The following is a 20,127-nucleotide window of genomic DNA, read 5'->3' on the forward strand; positions in this document are numbered from 1 at the left end:
GAATACCACAGTGCTGATCTCTATGGAAAACATATATAGAATATAATAAAAGGTTGTCATTGATGAGAGCAGCACACTGAGCTACGTCTCAATCTGGTCTAACAATATTCTATTTTCTGTCTCTGACACATATTATGTTCAGATAAGCTTCACTATTACATAAATAATGTCACTTAAAAAGCGCTACCTGGTTTTCAATTAAACTAAAAATATTAGTGGAAAAATATTTATGACAAGTAAGATCCCCGATGACTGGTTTCTGAGGGCGTTACAGGTTCTCTCTGCTTTGAACCGGTTTATATCAGTCAGTTCCTTTACATCCCCGTCCCCTCCTCCAGCCTAGCAGCCTTATCTACACGTGTAGACGAGACAGATAAACAGAAGTGCTAACTGCATAGTGCAAAGATCAGCTCTCCCTTTTTATTATAGCTAATCCATTCCATCAGCAGGTGGACAGTGACTAATGATCCAGTCTACATGGGGCCTATTTGCCAGGGAAAATGTGTTTTCTCTAGAGCTTAATACTGCATTACTCTTCATACATCTAAGTGGTAACTGAAAGTGATAACCCCAGCATTAAGCACAAGTGTGGGAGGGGCATATTTAACAAGTATTTTGGGATGGTGTTAAAAAATGCTTTATATTTAGAATAAAACATTTTCTATCGTATTAAAGTTCAAATTATATTAATTATTACAATTAAGCTTATGAATGTATTTTATATATATATATATATATATATATATATATATATATATATATATATATATATATATATATATATATATGTGTGTGTGTGTGTGTGTGTAAAAAATATAATATATAAATATAAGTTATATATTATTTATAATGTGGTTCATGTTTGTTTACTTTGTTCACAAGACAAAGTTTTGTGTTCCACTTAACTTGCACTTTCTGCCCAGTACATCTGTGGAGGCGGATCATGGGCGAGCATATGCAAGCTATGCACAGTAGGGGTTGTGCAATGTATCCTGCCTTCTGGAGATGCAACTTATTTAGAGTTGGGAGTATCTTTTGCCTCTCCTGAAGGCCTAGTGTAAAAATACACAAAGCTGAGGATGAGAACGATCAGCACATATCTTTACTAGTTAAAAAAGAAATGATTAAACAAAAAAAATGTTGTCCCCTTCCCCTAAAATTAGTAAACATCACCAGTACTATAGCCTGGGCTGGTTACCAATAAAGGAGGAAGGAAACAACCAAGGGGGCCCCCCAGGGTTGGACTGGCCCGCCAGGGAGCCGGGGTATTCCCCGGTGGAGCCGGATGCCTGATAACATCACCCCCTACGTTGGTTGGGGAGCAGGGTACATTTTCTTTTTTTTAAAAAAACGCATCGCAACGTCTGCGCCCCTCCTCCTTGCTCCGTTCGCATTGAATGTCAGGCGTGACGTCATCATGGCTGACATTCAGTGAGGAGCGGCACAGAGAGAAAGAAGCCAGCATGCAAAAAAGAAGTCTGAAGAGAAGAAAAGAGGTGAAAGAAGCCAATAGAAAGGTAAGTAAAGGAGGAAAGCAGCATGGCACAGAGTGATGAAGGGGGGGAGTAGATAGGCACAGAGTGATGAAGAGGGGGACAAAAGACACAGAGTGATCAAGAAATGGGGAGCAGAAAGACACAGCATGGCACAGTGTGATGAAGGGTGAAAGCAAAAAGGCACAGTGTGATGAAGGGGTGGAGGCTGCATGGCACAGTGTGATGAAGGGGGAAGCAGCATGGCACAGTGTGATGAAGGGGGAAGCAGCATGGCACAGTGTGATGAAGAGGGAAGCAGCATGGCACAGTGTGATGAAGAGGGAAGCAGCATGGCACAGTGTGATGAAGGGGTGGAGGCTGCATGGCACAGTGTGATGAAGGGGGAAACAGCATGGCACAGTGTGATGAAGGGGGAAGCAGCATGGCACAGTGTGATGAAGGGGGAAGCAGCATGGCACAGTGTGATGAAGGGGGAAGCAGCATGGCACAGTGTGATGAAGAGGGAAGCAGCATGGCACAGTGTGATGAAGAGGGAAGCAGCATGGCACAGTGTGATGAAGGGGTGGAGGCTGCATGGCACAGTGTGATGAAGGGGGAAACAGCATGGCACAGTGTGATGAAGGGGGAAGCAGCATGGCACAGTGTGATGAAGGGGGAAGCAGCATGGCACAGTGTGATGAAGGGGAGGAGCGGCATGGCACAGTGTGATGAAGGGGGAAAGCAGCATGGCACAGTGTGATGAAGGGGAGGAGCAGCATGGCACAGTGTGATGAAGGGGGAAAGCAGCATGGCACAGTGTGATGAAGGGGAGGAGCAGCATGGCACAGTGTGATGAAGGGGGGCAGCAGCATGGCACATCATCATCATCATTTATTTATATAGTGCCACTAATTCCGCAGCGCTGTACAGAGAACTCACATCAGTCCCTGCCCCATTGGGGCTTACAGTCTAAATTACCTAAGACCTAACACACACTCACACAAAAATAGACAGACAGAGAGGGAGAGACTAGGGTCAATTTTGATAGCAACCAATTAACCAACCAGTATGTTTTTTTGAGTGTGGGAGGAAACCGGGAGCACCCGGAGGAAACCCACGCAAACACGGGCAGAACATACAAACTCCACACAGATAAGGCCATGGTCGAGAATCGAACTCATGACCCCAGTGCTGTGAGGCAGAAGTGCTAACCACTAGGCCACTGTGCTGCCCATAATACATTTCAGTGCATTAAGATTGATGACATTCAAAGCCCCAGCAACAATAATTACCTGAATGGGACTTTGTCATACAGTCATGAGGTCCTACCAAAGCCCTAAAGATGGGAATGGAAAGTGATGGCCGATAATGTTGCTCACACACCAAGAGATTTTATGAATTTGAATTGAACAATGCAATTCTCCAGATTGATTGTCGCATAAACGTACGGATATGATGGCATATGTATTCTATATAACAATCGTTTTGTGCAAGACCACAGGAGCAAATACATTCAAAGTATTAAGATGACGTGGTCATATTACATATCTAGACAAAGAATCATCTTCCATGCCTGGCTAAAAGCTAAATTAAATAAAAAGATAAAAGATGTGTAAGGACAGACATCGGCAATGTGGGTGGGGGATGCTGTTAGAGGTGGATATGGATGAATCTTCTTCTCATTACTAATGTCTGAATGATGAAAGGGGGGAAGCAGCATGGCACAGAGTGATGAAGGAGGGAGAGAGTAGCATGGCACAGTGTAATGAAGGGGGGGAAGCAGCATGGCACACTGTGATGAAGGTGGGCTAGGTGATGGGGGAAAGAGCAGCATGGACGGCGCATTGTGATCATAAGGGGCACAGCGTGGTGATCATAAAGGGGCACAGTGTGATCATAAGGAGGCACAGCATGGTGATGAAGGGGCACAGTAATGTGTGTGCGATGGCATTACTGTGGGCTTGTGGCAATGTAATGTGGGTGATGCACATGGGGCTTGTGGCAATGTAGTGTGTGTGTGTGTGTGTGTGTGCGTGTGTGTGTGTGATGGCACAGTGGGCTTGTGACAATGTCGTGAGTGTGTGCGTGTGTGTTTGTGATTGCACAGTGGGCTTGTGGCAATGTAGTGTGTGTGTGTGATGGCACAGTGAGCTTGTGGCAATGTAGTGTGTGTGTGATGGCACAGTGGGCTTGTGGCAATGTAGTGTGTGTGATGGTACAGGGGGCTTGTGGCAATGTAATGTGTGTGTGATGGCACAGTAGGCTTGTGGTAATGTAGTGCGTGTGTGATGGCACAGTAGGCTTGTGGCAATGTAATGTATGTGTGATGGCACAGAGGGCTTGTGGCAATGTAATGTGTGTGTGTGTGATGGCACAGGTGGCTTGTGGCAATGTAATGTGTGTGTGTGTGATGGCACAGGTGGCTTGTGGCAATGTAATGTGTGTGTGTGATGGCACAGGGGGCTTGTGGAAATGTAGTGCGTGTGATGGCACAGGGGGCTTGTGGGAGTGTAATGTGTGGTGTGTGTGTGTGAGGGCACAGGGGGCTTGTGGCAATGTAATGTGTTTGTGGTAGGTGTTGGCTAATTAATGGGTCCTCCAGCCGCAGCAGTCCCCGCTCCTCCGGCTCTTCTCTGCCTCTAATCTATGATTGTCCTCTCCACAGAAGTTTGATGGGGTTCCAAAAACCTGTTGTGTATTTCTAAACCAGTGCTCGATTCAGTTTGATCTGCTTCCGTAGAATTTCCCTACTGGCCGAGCCAAAGTTGCCTATATTATCTTCTTGCTCTCTGGACAGGCCTTGGCCTAAGCATCCCCACTCTAGGAACCGGATGATCTCATCCTTCACAATAGTGCAACCTACATCTCGTCCTTCCGGAAGATCTTTGATATGCCAGGTTGTGTTTCCTCAGCCGCTACCAGTATATTGAGACTTTGCCAGGGCTCCCAATCCGTTTCCCAGTATGTGATCCAGTTCCGCACTCTATCATCTGAACTTCGTTGGAATGACGAGGCCCTCATCGCTGCCTTTTGGCAGGGTCTCTCGGATCGCATAAAAGATTTTCTGGCCTCTCAAGAACTACCTACAGCATTGGAAGCCTTAATCTCCCTCTGTCACTGAGTGGATACCCGCTTCAGAGAGAGGTCGTCTGAAAAGGATGCTCCCTGACACCCTGCCGTCAGGCTTGCCCCCTGATTCCAGGCTCAAATTCCTATCGATGAGCCTATGCAGATCGGCCGATCCAGACTAAGTCCCGAAGAGAGACAACGAAGAATCTCCAACAGCCTCTGAAGCTACTGTGCTGAGCCTGGGCCATGGCCTCTTGCCCCAAACGCCAAGAATATGCCATGTCCTAACCTGCTCCTCGGAGGTCAGGCTGGGGACTCAAAATCCTCTCCAAATTTGAACAAGTCATCTACCTGCTCCATTCCCATTACCATCTTGGGTCCCTCTGGTCCGATTCCGTTCTCTGCCCTCTTGGACTCCAGAGTGACAGGGAACTTTATTTTCGCCGCCTGAGTGAAACAGCATCTTCTACCCACTGAACTTCTTGACCGGCCTTTTGTCATCACCGCTGTTGATGGTAGCCGGATTGCCAATGGAACCATCTATCATCAGACTAAGCCCCTCACTCTCCGAGTAGGGGTCTTGCATTTTAAGACAATCTTGTTCTTCATCCTGCCTCAGGTCACCAACCCACTTATCCTGGGCCTTCCCTGTTTCCAACAGCACTCCTCTTCTATTGACTGGTCCTCCTCTCAAATCCTTGCCTGGGGGCCTCTCTGCCATTCCCGCTGTCTTCTTCAAGTTAAACCACTGCAGGCTGTGATGTCAGTTCCAGAAGCCTCAAAACCTTCTCTGAAATAGAAATAATAGGGCTGGCAGGCTTGGTCTTCTAAATCTGCAGTCACATTGTACTGTGTTATATAGGTAAAACACAAAGAGGAGAGCTCCATTGCTCCATTGCTAATTGTCATTGCTGAAATAATAGGGTTGGCAGTGTTGTTCCTAATCTGCACTCCCATTGTACTGTGTTATCAAAATGGATTCACAGCAGTACACAGAAGACACACATCTGCTAAAGCCTATGTTAAAGTGCATAGTGTTTTTAAGTAAGGGAAACAAAAATATAAAAAAAAAAACACCTTTTACTCTGGTCAAGAAAAAAAGACCTGTAATCCAGGCAAAGTTATCTACAGAAAAAAATAAAATTGCCAACATGCCATTCTACATGCGCAGTGGTAAGGAAAGAATGAGGCCTTAGCCTTTCTCTATGAGTGCTAGTTTTGCAACTGTCACTGAGGCATCTTCTTGTAAGGTCAGTCATGACGAAGCAAGATCTTGTCATTCGGACTCCAAAAGTGGTGTCCAAATACTTTTACATGTAAAAACCAAACTGGAAGAAAAGAGTAAGGCTTTAGAGGAAAATGTATGTTTAGATTCAGAAATGACACAAATTCCTGAGGAGGGTGTATCCACGAGTGCTATGTGTAATCCCGACCTGTCTGATAGTGTACCTATAAAGAAGGATCCTTTCAGCATTTCTGCAGATGTGTGCATGAACAGCCCAGGGGCTAGATTTACTAACAGGCGGTTTGCTAAACCCGCCGTTTTTCGGCTAGTTTGCCGGCGGTTTGGCCATCGCCAGATTTTCTAAAGACAAAACCGCCGTTCAAACGGCCAGAAATGACTTTTTTTTAAACCACCACTTTACAAATCGCCATCCCAATTTTAACAATGATGAACATACAAACAGCAGAATTTACTATGGAGGGGTTTGGCTAAGCGCCATTTAAACAACCAAAATAAAAGAGCTGGTTGTGAGCGGCGAGATTGCTCAAAAAGCATGCTGCCGGAGCTCTGGCAGCTGTCAAAACAGTAAAGAATAGATAAAAGGTTTTTTTTTTTAAAAAAAAAGTGTGCCACAACCACCCTATTTAGCCTTAACCCTATTGCTGCCAGCCTACTGCTGGTTCCGTAAAAATCGGTCCCCCCTATTTTCACGGAACCAGCACTAGGCAAACCAGTCGGGGTTGGAGGCACTATAGCAGGGGGACACGTGGCAGGGGTCTCCCTGCCATAATGACTAACCAACCCCAGGCTGTTCAGCACTGGGCTGGATTCCATAGAGAGTGGGGTCCGCCGGAAAAAACGAGCGCCATACTTTATTGCCATTCCTCCATTGAAAATTGGCGATAAAGTATGGCTCTCCTTCAAGAAAGAGCTGCTTAAGCTATCTTGCATGAAGTTTGCACCTTGATTCATTGGTCCCTTTAAAATCCTTTAAGTTATCAATCCTGTTTTTGTCAAATTGAAACGCCCGAAATCTCTCAGCATCTCCAAAACCTTCCATGTATCTTTGCTGAAACCATTAATCATCAATCGATTTTCATCTGGCAGAACATCTCCAACTCCTCTCCCCGCTTCGCATGGTGAGGAATTCGTGATCAGTCAAATTCTGGACTCCAATCTTGGCCGTGAGAGATTCAAATATTTTGTGGACTGGACAAGTTTTGGCCCTAAGGAACGTACCTGGATTAACTCTTCTGATGCTCATGCCCATCTTCTGATTAAGAGGTTTCATTCCAAGCATCCCAAGAAACCTGGTGGGCGGTGTCCAGCGTCCACCTTTAAAGGGGGGGGGGTACTATCAACACTCAAACCTGTTGATCTAGACGAGCGCCCCGACTTCACTTACCTTGTCTTTTCTGCTTCCACGCTGCACCAGACAGACCCTGCGGCTCTCCAGTGTGGGAGCCATCTTGCCGAGTTCTGCGCATGTGCAGACCCAGCATTTCTCCCATTCTTTCATTGCAGCCAATCGGCTTCTAGCTCTCACTATAAAAGGTACCTTCTGCTGTAGTATGGTGTCAGATCTTCAAGTCTCTCCTCCAGGTTAAACGTCCCAGTTCTGGCTCCTACCTTTTCCAGCTTCCTACAGTGATTCTCACCTGAGCAGTCTCCAGTTCTTTGCTGCATGGTCCATGCTTTCCTTCCTGGGCTTCTTGTTAACAGCTGCTGCAGAACCTTGCTCCACTACCTTCCTGACACTAGGTGCTTCCCAGCTCCACAGAATATTCGTGGCAACAGCTGCTGCAGAACATCACTCCACTTCCTTCCTGACACTAGGGGCTTCCCAGCTCTACAGGACCTACGTGACAGCTGCTGAAGAACCTCGCTCCGCTACTTTCCTGAATCTAGGGGCTTCCCAGCTCTACAGGATCTCAGTGGCAACAGTTGCTGCAGAACCTCGCTCCGCTACTTTCTTGACTCTAGGGGCTTCCCAGCTCCACAGGATCTCCGTGGCAACTACTGCTACTGAACCACACTCCCGCTACCTTCTATCTCTTCTTGTTCCGGTGTACCAGGTTCTCCTTGTGGTTTCGCCCGTTACCTTCTGGGAGGGAGCCGCTAAGCCCGTACTCTCTTGGGGGAGCCCCTGGTAAAAACCTCCCTCTCCATTAGACTCCGCGCCTCTCTGAGGGTAGCATCAAACCGGGCAAACCACTCCTGCATCTCCCAGAATCCTTGTGGTGTGACAGTCTGCTTCTTCTTTGGCTTCTTTATGCCTTCCTGTCTTGTCTCCTCTACTCTACTCTCCACTGACAGCGTTGTGACATCACAACGCTGAAGGTAGACGGGCACCCTAATTTTGCCATTAGGTTCTGAAATGTATTGCTGCCCTGTGGCAGCTATGCACTTAGAGTCTGGACTGTGGGCACATAGCAGGCAGCCCCCATTGGATTGTGCCATGGGCAGTCGCACCACCCTCGTTACAGCCCTGGCGATGAGTGCCAGTGTAATAGTTGAAATTCAGATAATCATTAAGTACTTTTGTGGAACCCAAAGCACTACCATTCCTAGGCAACCAGAGCTGCTGGAACATGTGGTTCCACAAAAGTATCTAATAATAAAAACACACACCAAATTTTGCATTATTTTAATTGAAATAAATACTCATCATCATCACTTATTTATATAGTGCCACTAATTCCGCAGCGCTGTACAGAGAACTCATTCACATCAGTCCCTGCCCAATTGGAGCTTACAGTCTAAATTCCCTAACATAGACACACACACACACACACACACACACACACACACACACACAGAGCCTAGGGTAAATTTGATAACAGTCAATTAACCTACCAGTATGTTTTTGGAGTGTGGAAGGAAACCGGAGCACCCGGAGGAAACCCACGCAAACACAACAAAATCCCTCATTTACCACTTTATTATTCGCCTAAGGGGCCATGTGCTCCCCTCCACTGCCCAATCCCTGGTGTTGATCTACTGTCCCAGGAATTTCCCTGAAATTCGGAAGTCTCCTGGACTTTCCAGGACAGTAGGCAAGTATGCTCTAATACTTTATATTGGCTGTAATTGTCACTATCTGTTCTTATTATCTGGGCTTTATATATGAATATTTCTTAAAGTACAGATAATGGCATAATAACCATGCTTAGCAAACATGTCTTTATCAGTAGTAGTGTACCAAGATCTGCCTAGACAGGTCTGCACACAATGGGCCTGAGTCATTAAGGAAAGGAAAGCAATAAAAGGAGTAAATTTGCACCTGGACAACACCATGTTGCTTTGGAGGGGGAGATAAATTTAAAATGTGGAGACAGATTTATAGTTGGGGTGTGGCATGTCCTAGATCAACATTAAATTTCAAGGTAAAAAATAAAGCTATGAAGTATTTGTGTGCTACATGAAATAACAGCCAATATATAACTTATGTGCAAAAAAATAAACTCAGTTGCACCTCTTGCATTGTAACTTGGTTTGTCCAGGAGAAAACTTCTTTTTTTTGTCTTACTTTCCTTAATGACTCAGGTCCAATGTAGTTATTTGCTTCTGACTAATAGCAGGATCACTAGAAACTGACAAATATGCAATATATATTGCTCTGTGATACTTACCTTTTTGAGGGAGCCTACATGCAACAAAGAAAAATCACTTTCCATTAAAGCAATTGTGGATTTATTTTTAACCTTCTTTCATTCTTATATGCCCCTGGGACTCCCCCAACTTTTAGCCACAGAAACTCATATTTAGCTACTAAAAATAATTGGATGGATTCAGTTCTCTCATGCTGTGGGCTGCGTGCAAGATACAGCCACAGATATGGGGGTACCAGCCTGCTTGCTACATGGAGGTGGGAAGGAAAAAATCAAAGTGAGATGTTTAAAAGTGGTTATCTCCTTTATTTAATCCCACAGCCATTCTGGGGTGCAGTTAATATTTGTGCAAGAAACAGGTTTATATGAGCTGCTACTTGGAGACAACATATCCCGATTAGATATTGCCTGGTCAGCAGAATCTGATGGGTTTCCCTAAAGGAAAAATAGCATATATATTGTGGAGTACTATGCATGACCTAGATGTCCCAGCATAACCTGGAATATGTAAGTCACAAAAACACTGTCAAGGAATTTTGACACTGACTGGGTAGTGATATATTGTATACTAATGCACTTCTGGACAAGGTCTAATGTTGTGGGTCCAATGGTCCTCTCTGTTCACCAACCCCTTTCCTATACGTTTGTCTATGTCCTTCATTAATATTCTAGAAAACAATTCCTGTATTAATAATCCTAGAGCTACCAGTTATGCTTGGTGCATTATATATAGTTGATGTTACACCTTTTTATTACTGTTTTGTGCTATCCATACAAGTCACTGATGGAATTATAATGGATACCCAGGGGTATGCTTCAAATTCAGCTACCTGAGGCAGCAGTCTCAGAAACAGATTTAGAGGGGCAATGAAATTAAGGGATTCAGTTTAAAAAAAGTAAATATAATTTTTTAGAGATGTGCGTAGAATTCCGTGGTTTAGTTTTGGTTCTAAAATAATCTTTGTGTTTTGGCTTTGGATCTGGATTTAATTAAACATTATAAAAAAATAGGTGAAAGCATGTCATTACTATTTATAGCATTAACATTCATTTTCAGTAATTCACAGACTATTTTCTAATGATCTCTTCACAACTGTCAACATTTTTCCCAATTTTGGCCAAAGGCTGCAGCGAGCTGGTTGGCTAAAATTAGTGACAGAAGAGCACTACAAATACATGGCATGCTTAATAAAGGATGCAATCCCTATGAAACATTGTGGCACAACAGTGTGCACAAAGTATGTACATGTGGTCGCTGAATGCCGAAAATGCCCAGAAATTTTATGAGCCACAGACAGCATCTCCTCCACCGACCTCTCATGATCAAGTTTTATGTGAAAGCATGTTACAATCCCTATGGAACATAGTGGCAGGGCACTGGCTGATAAGATGGTAATTTTAGACAAGTAGATAGATGAAGGTGGGCTGCACCCAGAAGATTTTTTTTTTCTATTTTGTATTAAACCTACATGTTAAATATTTCCTTAAAAATATAAAACCTCATTACACAGAATGCCTACAAATTACAAAAGTTTACAGTGCTCAAAACGTAATAACAGCGAGTGATAATGTGATAAAGTGAGAGGGTTTGTAAATGTTAAGAGGATATCATCCACGTACAAGGAAAGCTTATATTGTTCAGGGCCAGCTTGTATACCTGTGATATTGTTATTGCGGATGCTAAACACCAGTGGCTCCATCAAGAGAGCAAAAATGAGTGGAGCCAATAGGCAGCTTTGTCTGGTGTCATTCCTAATAGGGAAAGGAACTAAGGTAGCACCATAAGCAAGCACAGCAGCAGAAGGGTTACAATGCAGCAACTCCACATAAGAATCAACCTTGAGAGTCCATTACTTAGAGAGTACCTCTCATAAAGGCTAGTAAACTCTATCAAATGTCTTATTAGCATCTAGAGACACCACCAGAGTGGGGGTAGAATGTTTGTTAGCTGTAGAAATCAAGTCTATCACCTGCTTTGTGTTATCTGCGGCCTGGCAGACAAGGATAAAGCCCACTTGAACCAGATGGACCAATGTGGGAATCAGAGGGGTTCTGATGCAAAGGTCAGAGCAGATATGTAAGCATGCCCTGATGGCTTTAATTTAAGACCAGTAATGTGTCATGTCATGTGCACAAAGGCATTCATTTCTGGAATCCATGATGTGGTCACCTTCTCTGTGACACCAAATATTCTCTGTTTTAAAAACATAACATAAAATCATGTGGATTCTTTTAGCCTGGGGGATGAGAGTCAGCTCAGTAGCCAATTGGGGAACAGCCCAAGGAGCATATGCCCCCTCTACCCCTCAGCCCAGTTAGCCCCTATTCTTCATCACAAGAGCTCACTAGTGTTGATGGACCCCTATTACATTAGCAGCCGCAAGACCACCATCTCCTTGGCTTGGACAGATTTCAATGGGTATGAGGTTGTCTGCAAGTAGCCAGAGATAATCAGTGAGCAAATTTTGTTTTGTATTAAAAAAAACATATATGAAAGGCTTTTTCTGTATCTAGAGACACCACCAGAATATTTGTTATTTGTCTTGGGCCGGATGGCAAATTTTAGTCTGGAGGCCAAGACTCTGCTCAGCATGTTCCCCTGCCCAGCCAGCACTTGTTCTTCACAAGAACAGATTAGTAAAGATGTATCCCTATTCCGTCAACAGCTGCCAAAGAGGCTGGTATCAGCAGACCCCGTCCAGAGGATTTCCCTGTTCTGGAAAAAGACGGGGATTTAGATGCTTTTTTGCGAGGATTTGAAAAGACTTGCTGATAGCATAGACCAAAGATCAGTGGGCACAGCATTTAACCCCTGGTTTGTGAGGGAAAGCATTAGAGACCTTTGCAGATCTTCCACCTGAAATGACTAGATATTATTAAGCAATAAAAAGTGCCCTGTTGCAGCATTTTAATATCACTCCAGAGGCACATAGACAAAGATTCAGTGATTTAAAATGCAGTTCATCTGACACTTATTCTGGACTTGTGACCCAACTGTCTGCTTCCTTCAAACAGTGGATTGGAGGGTTAAAGATCACCACTTTTGATGCTCTGAAAGATTTAATGATCCAAGAGCAGTTCCTCACTTTGTGCCCAGCTGATGTTGAGGAATGGGTTGTGGATCGGGACCCTGAATCATCTGCGGAAGCAGCTAGACTGGCTGACAAGTATACTGTCACCCGTGCACCTACAGCTAAAAGAGGGACTTTTGCGCCATGGCAATCTGCCACCCCTCTCAACTCCATCACCCACTGTTTCTTCATTTTTTCGGAGGTTTGGGGCAAAGCCTGTTTTGGAAGACACCCGCCGATGTTTTGTGTGCAATCAGGTGTGGCACATCAGTACTGCCTGTCCAGAAAAGAAGAACACTACACCCTCTTCAAGGGGGGTACCTTCCCTGCAATGTTCTCCAGCTGCCCTGTGTGTTGCTGGACCACAAGAGAGCACAAAGGACAACCTACAAACAGTCACTGTGGGTGACAAGGTAACTGTGGGGTTAAGAGACATGGAGGATGATGTTACACTGGTGCATTCAGAACTGTTGGGGTTAGAGGACTTCATTCCAGGAAAATGTATTTCTGTGCAAGGGGTGGGTGGAATTCACCTTACAGTGCCTATGGCCAAGGTTGAAAAAGTGGGCTACTAAAGTGTAAAATGTGAAGTCAGGGAGTCTGTTGTGTGTGTATTTGGTGGCTCTGCACATCCCAGTGTTAGAAGATAGCAGTGTCACCTGTGGCAGCTTCAAAGGCCCCTGCAGTGAGCTATAGGATGGAGTTTTGACACCTGAATAGACTTTTAGGAATCACTCAGCATGGTGTCTGGCTCATGGAGACCATTTGCTGACTTGGCTATATTTTATATATACAAAATAATTCAGTTTCAAATATGCCACTTAAAATCAATTAATGTAGTGATCAACCACATATTCCTCAATGGCATGATGAAGGGCAGCTCATATGTCAAATTAAGAATTTTGCTACACAGAGAAGTCGAGGAAATTAATATAAGCTCAACTCATACCGTGTACCTAGGCCTGTTTGGTATCAATAGATGGGTAAATTCATATGGGATCTATTAAAAATAAAATTAGGTCTGTGTGACACTTCACAGAAAAGTTAGGTCACTTGGTAGAATTTGGTAGTAAATCAGACAACATGTAAAAGGTGATTGTTAAATGTGTCACAGACCACAACTTCCCTGGAGGTGGGGAAAGGTATAAAGGTGTCTTTAAAAAGCTGAGACCAGTGACAACAAATTGTCAGTCTTTTGGGAAATCAATCATTATTGATAAGCTGTCCCTCTTCACGCCAATTTCCCATGGGCAGAATATACCACTTATCTGTAAGTTATACTCTGAATTTAATCCCTTTATTTTAAACTGTTTTGCTTGTTATGTATGTCATGTCATCTTAATAATCTGTAAGCATTGTACTTTTGTATATTAAATATAAAGTGTAATAGTTCATGTCCTTATTTCTCTAAACGAAATCATTGCCGGTGTAGAAGAGATAAGATTGCTTGGCCATGCTAAAACCTTTAATTGCTGAGGTGTGAATTGTGAATACATTTGTATACCAAGCTACCAAGCCTAGTGTGTGCCTGCCTGTACATTTGTGTCATAGAGCCTTGAGGGGTTAAAGGTTAACCCTTTGATTGCTTGTGTGTGCCTTGCTAGCTGTGTGTAACAAGGAGTGCTCATTGCGTGTCAGAGTGGAACAGGATAGTGAGGTCCTATTACCCTACTAAATAGGTGGTGGCAAGACCAAACTGGGTGTGGTTGTGTGAGCGCTGTTTAGGGGTGAATAAACAAATCTGCAACCTGTGCGATAGGTGAGAAGATTGAGTGCTGGGATCGTATGTAACCCCATACCGTAAATACTTCCAAGTCACGAGTGTGCAAAGTGCAGTTTGTGACTGGTTAAGGTAGTTAAGATAGGTTTTCCTGGCAAAAGAGGGGTGATATATTGTCTGATTGTGTGAATATAGGATAATATATTAAATCAGGGAGTAGACAGAGGGGCTTATCCCTGACACTTGATCTGACTGCTGTACATTTTAGGAAAGAATGAATGAGGCTGTGGAAATGTTCCAGACTCCAGTTACTGTTTCATCATGGGCTGCAGTCAATCCAAACTAAAGGGACGGCCATACAGCAGTGATGTTCCTTCAGTGAATGATGTTTTGTCCATAGCTGTAGCAGGCAAGGATGTCTCTTGGGATCATGGATTGCATTAGGGGAGTCAATTGAAATTGGAAAATTGGATGCTGAACTATGTACTAATAATGAGAAGGTTGATGTTGAAGTTGTTGACGGTAAAGATTGCATGAGGTATCTATCCATTCCACTGTTAGCTGATGCTGGGCTGCTTGTTATTATATACAATCTTCCACCTTTCAAAAACTACTTGAATGAACTCGCTGCAAATGATGTAATAGGGAGGAGGGGCCTAGATGATCAACGTCCCTACCTCTACTTATTATTGTGGAGTCACAAAGGCTACAGATGCCTTGACAAAAATATATGACTTTTGGAGTGTGCTTCTCACAGTCATGCAGCACCCTATTTTTTCTTCACTGATACTGTTCCTCACAAGTTTGCTTTCAGCTTGAAACACTTTGGATTTTAAAAGCACAAAAAAATTTGTTATTTTAGGGTGTTCTGCTCAGAGTCATACAGCTCCCTGTTTTTTCTACACTACATAGTTCAGATGTCTATACTATTTTATATATAAAAATCATTGGTCTGTTTGTTTGTCTGTCCGGTTATGCAATCGGACAAACAACCCCTGCACTGATAGGGATGAAACCAACGTGGGGTGGTCCAGTTGGATCCTGTACAGGTTTTAGGGGGGTTAGATTCCCAGTTGGACCTCCTGTTGGTGTATGCTGAGCAGAATTTTGACCCAGTGAGCCTGTTCTGAGCCTTCCACTGAATGGATTTGGAAGAAAACTTCACAGACTGGTAGAGATGAGTGGGCTCGGTTTCCTGAAACTTTTCTGAACTCAGGGGTTCGAGACACCGAGCCGAGGCGGCTCGGTATGTTCGCGCTATTTTGGATTCCAAAACGAGGAAAAACGTCATCGTGACGTCGTCGGATCTTGGATCTCGGATCTTGCGAGCTTTGGAATCTATAAATACCGCCCTCCACAGCGATCTAGTTCCATTTGAGAGAGGGACAGAAAAGGGGTAGGACAGAGTATAAAGCAGTTGGGCAGGCAAAGTGATAGAAGAGAAAGAGGAGGGTGGTAGCAGTGTTAGAGAAAGTTCCATTGCTGAATTTGTCATTGCTGAAATACAAATATAAATATACAAGTCCTTGCAGGCTTTTTTTTCTTAATTTGCACTACTAAGTGTAGGGTCTAATATACACCCAAATCGAAGAGCTGCTTTGGTCATTGCTGAAATCCTAATATACAAGTCCTTGCAGTCTTTTTTTCTGAATTTGCACTAAGAAGTGTAGGGTCTAATATACACCCTTATAGAATAGCTGCTTTGGTCATTTGGTCGTTGCTGAAATAGTAATCTACAAGTCCTTGCAGGCTTTTTTCTTAATTTGGACTACTAAATGTAGGGTCTAATATACAGTTATACACCCAAATCTAAGAGCTGCGTTGGTATTTTTGTCATTGCTGAAAGTCCTTGCAGGTTTTTTTTTCTGAATTTGCATTCAAATTCTACTGCCTTATATAGGTAACACCCAAAGAAGAGTGCTCCATTGCTAAGAGTCATTGATGAATAGGAAGACAAGCAGGCTTGTCTTCTGAATTTTCAGGCAAATTCAACAGAGTTATATTGAATAAACAGACACATAGGAGGAGAAGGAGAAGAGAGAGACAGAAAATTGGATTGCCCCAATGATGTGGGTCCCAGGAAATAATCCATAAAATACTAAATGGTATGAAAGGCAAGTTCTGGGCACACTGTCCTTATGTTCATGTTTCAAGGCATCCAACAGTGCCTGTGCAGTGGGGCAGTCCCAAAAAATACGCTGTGCTGTTTCCCTTCTGGTGATGCAGAAGGGGCAGTGGACATATCAGCACAGGTTCCAGGAGTGCATGAATGTCCTGAGAGGCAGACATCCCTGGATAGCCATCCATGCAATGTCTTTGTGTCTATTAGTCAGCCTCTTAGAGGCCACATTCTCCCACACGTGTTTTGTTGTTGCAGCAGGGAGCTCTGGGAACAGATTCCATAATGTCTTTAGCTCTGATGAGCTTGTGGACAGTTTTTGGCTTCCACAAGTCTGGTTTAAGTCCCTCCAGATGGTGCTCCCTCACAAATTGTCCAACATCCAGGTAAAATCAAGGTGTAGTCAGTTGTAAGGGAAGGAGCTGTCCCACTTGTCCCAACCAAGGGTCTTCCAACGAGGCAGGAGGAAAAAGCAGCAAGACATGGACTTCTCAGCAGAGCAAATGTTCCTTTCAATAAGAGTTCTGCGGATGCAGTTGCAGACAAAGAAGGCTCGCAGCATGGTGGGGATATCCGGGATCCCTTTCCCACCTTTGAGGGTCTCCTTGTATATGACCGCCCGCTTCACTCTGTCCATGTAATAGCTGTAGAATTACCCCAGTTATCCAAGGAACGGGTGGAGCGATCAAATGAACCATAACTGATTTTGTGATCCAAGGACAATTCCATCTTGCACCCCTTTTAATTTCACTACTGTGTGACAATGTGTCCTAGATGTGCTAGAAACTGCTGTGTGTTTGAGTCATTGCTCTGTTGCTTATCATCCAGCCAGGTTGCTGCAGTATTGGTCCAAAAGTGTATGAAAATAATAATGTGACCTGTAAGGTGGTCAAAACTGACTGCAAATTACTTGAAATTAGTGTTATTGAGGTTAATAATAATGTAGAATCAAAAAAACAGCAAAATTATTTGATTTTAGCAATATTTTTAAAACAAATACAGATCCAAAACCAAAACACTCAAAGGCGGTTTTGGCAAAACCAAAACCCGAAGGTAATCCAGATCCAAAACCAAAACCAAAACACAGGGGTCAGTGAGCATCTCTACAGACTGGTAACATTTGATCCCAGAAGACATACTAGGGGGTTGGGTCCAGGTCAGACCCCCCATTGGTGTATGCTGTGCAGAATTTTGACCCAGGGAGCCTGTTCTGGACATTCCACTGGATGGATTTGGATGACATTTAAAATAAAGAGAAAAACAACACTGTGCAGCCACCTCATGGGTGTGTTGGAGGAGCTGCTAAGCTGCTAATTATTTTTAAAAGGTTGACAGTTCATCCAACTCACAGTTAACTAGTCAACCAGTAGCCGCTACTCTTCACTCGCTGACATCCAACTGGTCAGCACACAGTTGTAGTAGAATGGTCTCTAAATAAACTACAGTAAAATCACAGCTATTGCTATATAAATTGTCCCTTTCACCCTTCCCAACCCTCTACAAGCGATTTTCTTAGCATAGAATTGCAGCTGTCCTCCTCACATGCTATCACTTATAAAATGGCCGATGAGAACAGGGGGGAGGGCTATATATAAATGATATTAATCCAAAATTCATGAGATCCAACATTTGACCAGAAATTATGTCTTGCCTCATTTTCAGATCCGAATTTGAAGCGAGAAATAGTGTCATGACTCGGCTCAGTACCCCAAAATCTGGCGGATTTCTCAGAATCTGAATCGCTCATCTCTACAATTTTTACACTGAAAGTGTAAATTAGTGGCATTTACCTGATTGGCAGACCTAATAATGCTTTAAAAGGAAAACATTGTTTTTTTTAACACCAATATTCACTCTTGTACCAAAGTCTATGGAAGCTTCTATACGACATGAGAGGGTCGCCAATTGAGGTGATGCATCGGGCAGCAGAATGGATAGGCACAACCTTCCGGCCACTAAAAGGACTTTATGGCAAACACTCTGTCATGAGGGTCAAAATATTATTGCTGGTGACCTCTCCCTGACTTACTATATTACTTAGTAAGTAAGCAAATTACTTACTACTCAATCATTTGTTACAGATTACTTGAGTAATTGGTTAATATTGCCTTGGTCAGCATTTTTTCTCTTGGTCAGTGTATCATTCAGCCATCATCTAGTTTACTCTATCCAAATAACATAGCCTGTAAATATTTGTAGGGAGATAACCTAATTCTAAGGAACACAACCTAAAATAACCCTTGGACTAATTTAAAAGGCAAGTAGTAATAGTAAAATATTTCATACAATGAAATTGTTTCAAATACAGTATAGAACCCATGGTGGAAGTGATAGACCATACCAACACTTCCTTCATTTTGAATGATCAAATTCAATTCACTTAAATTTTATATTTAACCTTTCCACTTCAACCACTGATAACACCACATAAAATGTAATTATTTTTTTTTTTATTCGATCCTCCCAGAAAGCAGTGTAGTGTAACACTTAACTAGGTATAATTATAGTGGAAGACACAACTGCTAAAAACTCACATGGGGCATCTGGCACTTTATTTACGCTATTAAAAAATAAAAAAATAATAATAATTATTATTTTTTTCTCAATAGTGATGGGAGGCTCTATCAGATATCCCCTGCATGCATACACTATCTGAACCAGTGCTATTTTGATCTAATATTAGAACATATGTAAGGAACCAAGGGATTCACTGACAGCCCCGGTACAACAATGGCAAGCACAGGGGATACATTTATATTTGGTAAGAGACATACATCCTCCAGCCCAACCTATATGTACTGTGGCCAGTCACAACAAGGTTCAGATGTATATGAGTAGGATCAGACCCAGAGGCAGATCTAGACTTCTTGTTTGGAAGTCTAGATCTGGAAATCTAGGTCTCAGTGTATAGTAGCCTCATAACAAAATTACATTTGTTTGAAGAAAAATATTTGGAAGTCAATGTAGTTCCAATGAAATGCTGCCATTGTAGTTTTCCACCCTGTGTGTTACCTTCTCTTATTTCCTCCTCATTCTCTCTGTGACACTATTAAAATTTAATGTTCATGCTGGATCAGTTTCTTTTCACCATTCCTGCTGCAGTGCAGTGTATCCAATTCCCTCCCATGTCGGCCAGTCACATTACCCAGCTCATCTGTCACTCATAATTCCTTTAATTATAGGAACACAGATTCTAACTTCCCAGTGTTACGAGCCGCAGCGGCCTCGGGCACCGACGTGACTCACTCCCTGCTGCTCCTGGCGTCCCGGCCATCCCTATGGCAACCGGGACGTAATTTCCGTATATCGGCCCGACCGTTGCTAGGACAACGGTCGGATGCCGAGCTGTCAGTGTTTTGCACCCCAGCGAACACAGGGCACCCAGGCACATGCGCCATTAAGCCTGCGGGTTGTTAATGTTAAATTAAATTTATTAGGTCACACCTGGGGGGCTCATTTTACCATCTCCTTGCCTGTCACTGATTGGCTGTTGTGACTGGATCACTCATAAATAACTTATGGTATCAATTTATTTAAGGGAAATAGCGCAGGGCGCATATTTATATAATTGCCAATGCACTTATTTTGTGTATTGTATATATTCTGAGACTGGAAATCGTTATTTCTGAGACTAGGCTAGAAACAGTTTTTTTCCTGTTTTCACCTTACTAAAGGATATGCCTTATTTCTCATGCATATATCTGATACAATAGGCCTTTGTGGATGGAGGTCTTTTGTGTATTGGGATGTATTTAGTATGGAAGTGTCATTGTTTAGGATTTGTAAGGTTGCTAGTGGAAACCTCCAATTAGGCATATGTGCAAGGGAGTCTGATAG

Source organism: Mixophyes fleayi, chromosome 6, assembly GCF_038048845.1.
Source record: "Mixophyes fleayi isolate aMixFle1 chromosome 6, aMixFle1.hap1, whole genome shotgun sequence".
NCBI classification, from domain to species: domain Eukaryota; kingdom Metazoa; phylum Chordata; class Amphibia; order Anura; family Limnodynastidae; genus Mixophyes; species Mixophyes fleayi.